The sequence below is a fragment of the Pseudophryne corroboree genome, unplaced genomic scaffold, assembly GCF_028390025.1.
Source record: "Pseudophryne corroboree isolate aPseCor3 unplaced genomic scaffold, aPseCor3.hap2 scaffold_1856, whole genome shotgun sequence".
Lineage (NCBI taxonomy): Eukaryota > Metazoa > Chordata > Amphibia > Anura > Myobatrachidae > Pseudophryne > Pseudophryne corroboree.
The window spans coordinates 16,189-23,415 of NW_026968494.1; positions in this window are offsets into that span (position 1 = coordinate 16,189).

Below are 7,227 nucleotides of genomic sequence, written 5' to 3' on the forward strand. Positions count from 1 at the left end.
TTTTCTAGGAAACGTTTTAGATGAATGCTTATTAGCCTTTGTCAGTATGGACTTTTGCAAAGTGTTTCTGTGGCGCAATCAGTTAGTATGTACGGCTATTAACCAAAAGGTTGGTGGTTCAATCCCACCCAGGGACCTAATTGACCTTGTTATCAGATTTTGGAGATCTTTAAGTAGACAAGTCAAAATTTCAAACCCCCTGTTATGGTGTAGGGTACCTGGCCTTCTCTGATGTAATCAGAGTTAGATTTGATTCAGTGATTTTATAAAAACAGCTAGGAAGCACAATTTAGCAGTGGGTTGCAGAGAAAAAAAATATGCTGGCAGAAAAATCCAATTGAGTGATTAAACAGCTCTTTATTTTCTGGCTTTATTTTTATGCTAACAAATTTGTTCTCTGAAAAGTGTCCACAAAGCCAAGTCTCTGATTAACACCTTTGTAAGGATGGTTTTTCACCTATTACTAAATTAAACTTGCTTCATTGGAAAGGCAGCAAGATGCATCCTCATTTCAATGTCTACTGAAATAATACAAGTTGACACCAGGAAACATTAACGCCACTGCATCCTTGCTGCTTTCTCATGTGGAAGTCTGTTTAATATGAAAACAATGTGATATCTAATTAGCACACAGGTAAGGAATTAAGAAAATCTTTATTTAAGGGTGAAGATGTTTCTCACAAAATCGTTGCCCCAATGCATCATTGAAATTCAAGCTGGAAATATGATTTTAATATATCACTTGTACATTTTGTATTGCTCTTCTGGTGACAATGTAGTTTGTTTTTGTCAATTACCATTTTAATAATAGGGTAAAGAAAATGAAGTGGATTTTTGAAAGAAAACAATACTGTCAATATACTATTAAAACAAATTAAAATGGTAAAAGTTATTGTACTTTAAGTAAAAATAAAAGAGACAAAATATCAATCCCAGTTTTGGATTACTTTAATTAACAAAAAAAAAATGCATATAGCAGAGGATAGTTTCAATCTGCCTACCTCTGGGTTATGGGCCCAGCATGCTTCCATTGCAGTACTCTGCTGCACATGTAAGTTCAAGAGATCCTGAAGCACTCACTCATCATGGGAAAGTACCAATGTGTTTCTTCGTTGGGTGATGGAAGAAACATCTTACAAAAACTCTCCAGATTATTGACTTTTTAAAGTTTTTCTAGGAAACGTTTTAGATGAATGCTTATTAGCCTTTGTCAGTATGGACTTTTGCAAAGTGTCTCTGTGGCGCAATCAGTTAGTATGTACGGCTATTAACCAAAAGGTTGGTGGTTCAATCCCACCCAGGGACCTAATTGACCTTGTTATCAGATTTTGGTGATCTTTAAGTAGACAAGTCAAAATTTCAAACCCCCTGTTATGGTGTAGGGTACCTGGCCTTCTCTGATGTAATCAGAGTTAGATTTGATTCAGTGATTTTATAAAAACAGCTAGGAAGCACAATTTAGCAGTGGGTTGCAGAGAAAAAAAATATGCTGGCAGAAAAATCCAATTGAGTGATTAAACAGCTCTTCATTTTCTGGCTTTATTTTTATGCTAACAAATTTGTTCTCTGAAAAGTGTCCACAAAGCCAAGTCTCTGATTAACACCTTTGTAAGGATGGTTTTTCACCTATTACTAAATTAAACTTGCTTCATTGGAAAGGCAGCAAGATGCATCCTCATTTCAATGTCTACTGAAATAATACAGGTTGACACCAGGAAACATTAACGCCACTGCATCCTTGCTGCTTTCTCATGTGGAAGTCTGTTTAATGTGAAAACAAGGTGATATCTAATTAGCACACAGGTAAGGAATTAAGAAAATCTTTATTTAAGGGTGAAGATGTTTCTCACAAAATCGTTGCCCCAATGCATCATTGAAATTCAAGCTGGAAATATGATTTTAATATATCACTTGTACATTTTGTATTGCTCTTCTGGTGACAATGTAGTTTGTTTTTGTCAATTACCATTTTAATAATAGGGTAAAGAAAATGAAGTGGATTTTAGAAAGAAAACAATACTGTCAATATACTATTAAAACAAATTAAAATGGTAAAAGTTATTGTACTTTAAGTAAAAATAAAAGAGACAAAATATCAATCCCAGTTTTGGATTACTTTAATTAACAAAAAAAATGCATATAGCAGAGGATAGTTTCAATCTGCCTACCTCTGGGTTATGGGCCCAGCATGCTTCCATTGCAGTACTCTGCTGCACATGTTAGTGCAAGAGATCCTGAAGCACTCACTCATCATGGGAAAGTACCAATGTGTTTCTTCGTTGGTTGATGGAAGAAACATCTTACAAAAACTCTCCAGATTATTGACTTTTTAAAGTTTTTCTAGGAAACGTTTTAGATGAATGCTTATTAGCCTTTGTCAGTATGGACTTTTGCAAAGTGTCTCTGTGGTGCAATCAGTTAGTATGTACGGCTATTAACCATAAGGTTGGTGGTTCAATCCCACCCAGGGACCTAATTGACCTTGTTATCAGATTTTGGTGATCTTTAAGTAGACAAGTCAAAATTTCAAACCCCCTGTTATGGTGTAGGGTACCTGGCCTTCTCTGATGTAATCAGAGTTAGATTTGATTCAGTGATTTTATAAAAACAGCTAGGAAGCACAATTTAGCAGTGGGTTGCAGAGAAAAAAAATATGCTGGCAGAAAAATCCAATTGAGTGATTAAACAGCTCTTCATTTTCTGGCTTTATTTTTATGCTAACAAATTTGTTCTCTGAAAAGTGTCCACAAAGCCAAGTCTCTGATTAACACCTTTGTAAGGATGGTTTTTCACCTATTACTAAATTAAACTTGCTTCATTGGAAAGGCAGCAAGATGCATCCTCATTTCAATGTCTACTAAAATAATACAAGTTGACACCAGGAAACATTAACGCCACTGCATCCTTGCTGCTTTCTCATGTGGAAGTCTGTTTAATATGAAAACAAGGTGATATCTAATTAGCACACAGGTAAGGAATTAAGAAAATCTTTATTTAAGGGTGAAGATGTTTCTCACAAAATCGTTGCCCCAATGCATCATTGAAATTCAAGCTGGAAATATGATTTTAATATATCACTTGTACATTTTGTATTGCTCTTCTGGTGACAATGTAGTTTGTTTTTGTCAATTACCATTTTAATAATAGGGTAAAGAAAATGAAGTGGATTTTTGAAAGAAAACAATACTGTCAATATACTATTAAAACAAATTAAAATGGTAAAAGTTATTGTACTTTAAGTAAAAATAAAAGAGACAAAATATCAATCCCAGTTTTGGATTACTTTAATTAACAAAAAAAATGCATATAGCAGAGGATAGTTTCAATCTGCCTACCTCTGGGTTATGGGCCCAGCATGCTTCCATTGCAGTACTCTGCTGCACATGTAAGTTCAAGAGATCCTGAAGCACTCACTCATCATGGGAAAGTACCAATGTGTTTCTTCGTTGGTTGATGGAAGAAACATCTTACAAAAACTCTCCAGATTATTGACTTTTTAAAGTTTTTCTAGGAAACGTTTTAGATGAATGCTTATTAGCCTTTGTCAGTATGGGCTTTTGCAAAGTGTCTCTGTGGCGCAATCAGTTAGTATGTACGGCTATTAACCATAAGGTTGGTGGTTCAATCCCACCCAGGGACCTAATTGACCTTGTTATCAGATTTTGGTGATCTTTAAGTAGACAAGTCAAAATTTCAAACCCCCTGTTATGGTGTAGGGTACCTGGCCTTCTCTGATGTAATCAGAGTTAGATTTGATTCAGTGATTTTATAAAAACAGCTAGGAAGCACAATTTAGCAGTGGGTTGCAGAGAAAAAAAATATGCTGGCAGAAAAATCCAATTGAGTGATTAAACAGCTCTTCATTTTCTGGCTTTATTTTTATGCTAACAAATTTGTTCTCTGAAAAGTGTCCACAAAGCCAAGTCTCTGATTAACACCTTTGTAAGGATGGTTTTTCACCTATTACTAAATTAAACTTGCTTCATTGGAAAGGCAGCAAGATGCATCCTCATTTCAATGTCTACTAAAATAATACAAGTTGACACCAGGAAACATTAACGCCACTGCATCCTTGCTGCTTTCTCATGTGGAAGTCTGTTTAATATGAAAACAAGGTGATATCTAATTAGCACACAGGTAAGGAATTAAGAAAATCTTTATTTAAGGGTGAAGATGTTTCTCACAAAATCGTTGCCCCAATGCATCATTGAAATTCAAGCTGGAAATATGATTTTAATATATCACTTGTACATTTTGTATTGCTCTTCTGGTGACAATGTAGTTTGTTTTTGTCAATTACCATTTTAATAATAGGGTAAAGAAAATGAAGTGGATTTTTGAAAGAAAACAATACTGTCAATATACTATTAAAACAAATTAAAATGGTAAAAGTTATTGTACTTTAAGTAAAAATAAAAGAGACAAAATATCAATCCCAGTTTTGGATTACTTTAATTAACAAAAAAAATGCATATAGCAGAGGATAGTTTCAATCTGCCTACCTCTGGGTTATGGGCCCAGCATGCTTCCATTGCAGTACTCTGCTGCACATGTAAGTTCAGGAGATCCTGAAGCACTAACTCATCATGGGAAAGTACCAATGTGTTTCTTCGTTGGTTGATGGAAGAAACATGTTACAAAAACTCTCCAGATTATTGACTTTTTAAAGTTTTTCTAGGAAACGTTTTAGATGAATGCTTATTAGCCTTTGTCAGTATGGACTTTTGCAAAGTGTTTCTGTGGCGCAATCAGTTAGTATGTACGGCTATTAACCAAAAGGTTGGTGGTTCAATCCCACCCAGGGACCTAATTGACCTTGTTATCAGATTTTGGAGATCTTTAAGTAGACAAGTCAAAATTTCAAACCCCCTGTTATGGTGTAGGGTACCTGGCCTTCTCTGATGTAATCAGAGTTAGATTTGATTCAGTGATTTTATAAAAACAGCTAGGAAGCACAATTTAGCAGTGGGTTGCAGAGAAAAAAAATATGCTGGCAGAAAAATCCAATTGAGTGATTAAACAGCTCTTTATTTTCTGGCTTTATTTTTATGCTAACAAATTTGTTCTCTGAAAAGTGTCCACAAAGCCAAGTCTCTGATTAACACCTTTGTAAGGATGGTTTTTCACCTATTACTAAATTAAACTTGCTTCATTGGAAAGGCAGCAAGATGCATCCTCATTTCAATGTCTACTGAAATAATACAAGTTGACACCAGGAAACATTAACGCCACTGCATCCTTGCTGCTTTCTCATGTGGAAGTCTGTTTAATATGAAAACAATGTGATATCTAATTAGCACACAGGTAAGGAATTAAGAAAATCTTTATTTAAGGGTGAAGATGTTTCTCACAAAATCGTTGCCCCAATGCATCATTGAAATTCAAGCTGGAAATATGATTTTAATATATCACTTGTACATTTTGTATTGCTCTTCTGGTGACAATGTAGTTTATTTTTGTCAATTACCATTTTAATAATAGGGTAAAGAAAATGAAGTGGATTTTTGAAAGAAAACAATACTGTCAATATACTATTAAAACAAATTAAAATGGTAAAAGTTATTGTACTTTAAGTAAAAATAAAAGAGACAAAATATCAATCCCAGTTTTGGATTACTTTAATTAACAAAAAAAAAATGCATATAGCAGAGGATAGTTTCAATCTGCCTACCTCTGGGTTATGGGCCCAGCATGCTTCCATTGCAGTACTCTGCTGCACATGTAAGTTCAGGAGATCCTGAAGCACTCACTCATCATGGGAAAGTACCAATGTGTTTCTTTGTTGGTTGATGGAAGAAACATCTTACAAAAACTCTCCAGATTATTGACTTTTTAAAGTTTTTCTAGGAAACGTTTTAGATGAATGCTTATTAGCCTTTGTCAGTATAGACTTTTGCAAAGTGTCTCTGTGGCGCAATCAGTTAGTATGTACGGCTATTAACCATAAGGTTGGTGGTTCAATCCCACCCAGGGACCTAATTGACCTTGTTATCAGATTTTGGTGATCTTTAAGTAGACAAGTCAAAATTTCAAACCCCCTGTTATGGTGTAGGGTACCTGGCCTTCTCTGATGTAATCAGAGTTAGATTTGATTCAGTGATTTTATAAAAACAGCTAGGAAGCACAATTTAGCAGTGGGTTGCAGAGAAAAAAAATATGCTGGCAGAAAAATCCAATTGAGTGATTAAACAGCTCTTCATTTTCTGGCTTTATTTTTATGCTAACAAATTTGTTCTCTGAAAAGTGTCCACAAAGCCAAGTCTCTGATTAACACCTTTGTAAGGATGGTTTTTCACCTATTACTAAATTAAACTTGCTTCATTGGAAAGGCAGCAAGATGCATCCTCATTTCAATGTCTACTAAAATAATACAAGTTGACACCAGGAAACATTAACGCCACTGCATCCTTGCTGCTTTCTCATGTGGAAGTCTGTTTAATATGAAAACAAGGTGATATCTAATTAGCACACAGGTAAGGAATTAAGAAAATCTTTATTTAAGGGTGAAGATGTTTCTCACAAAATCGTTGCCCCAATGCATCATTGAAATTCAAGCTGGAAATATGATTTTAATATATCACTTGTACATTTTGTATTGCTCTTCTGGTGACAATGTAGTTTGTTTTTGTCAATTACCATTTTAATAATAGGGTATAGAAAATGAAGTGGATTTTTGAAAGAAAACAATACTGTCAATATACTATTAAAACAAATTAAAATGGTAAAAGTTATTGTACTTTTAGTAAAAATAAAAGAGACAAAATATCAATCCCAGTTTTGGATTACTTTAATTAACAAAAAAAAAATGCATATAGCAGAGGATAGTTTCAATCTGCCTACCTCTGGGTTATGGGCCCAGCATGCTTCCATTGCAGTACTCTGCTGCACATGTAAGTTCAAGAGATCCTGAAGCACTCACTCATCATGGGAAAGTACCAATGTGTTTCTTCGTTGGGTGATGGAAGAAACATCTTACAAAAACTCTCCAGATTATTGACTTTTTAAAGTTTTTCTAGGAAACGTTTTAGATGAATGCTTATTAGCCTTTGTCAGTATGGACTTTTGCAAAGTGTCTCTGTGGCGCAATCAGTTAGTATGTACGGCTATTAACCAAAAGGTTGGTGGTTCAATCCCACCCAGGGACCTAATTGACCTTGTTATCAGATTTTGGTGATCTTTAAGTAGACAAGTCAAAATTTCAAACCCCCTGTTATGGTGTAGGGTACC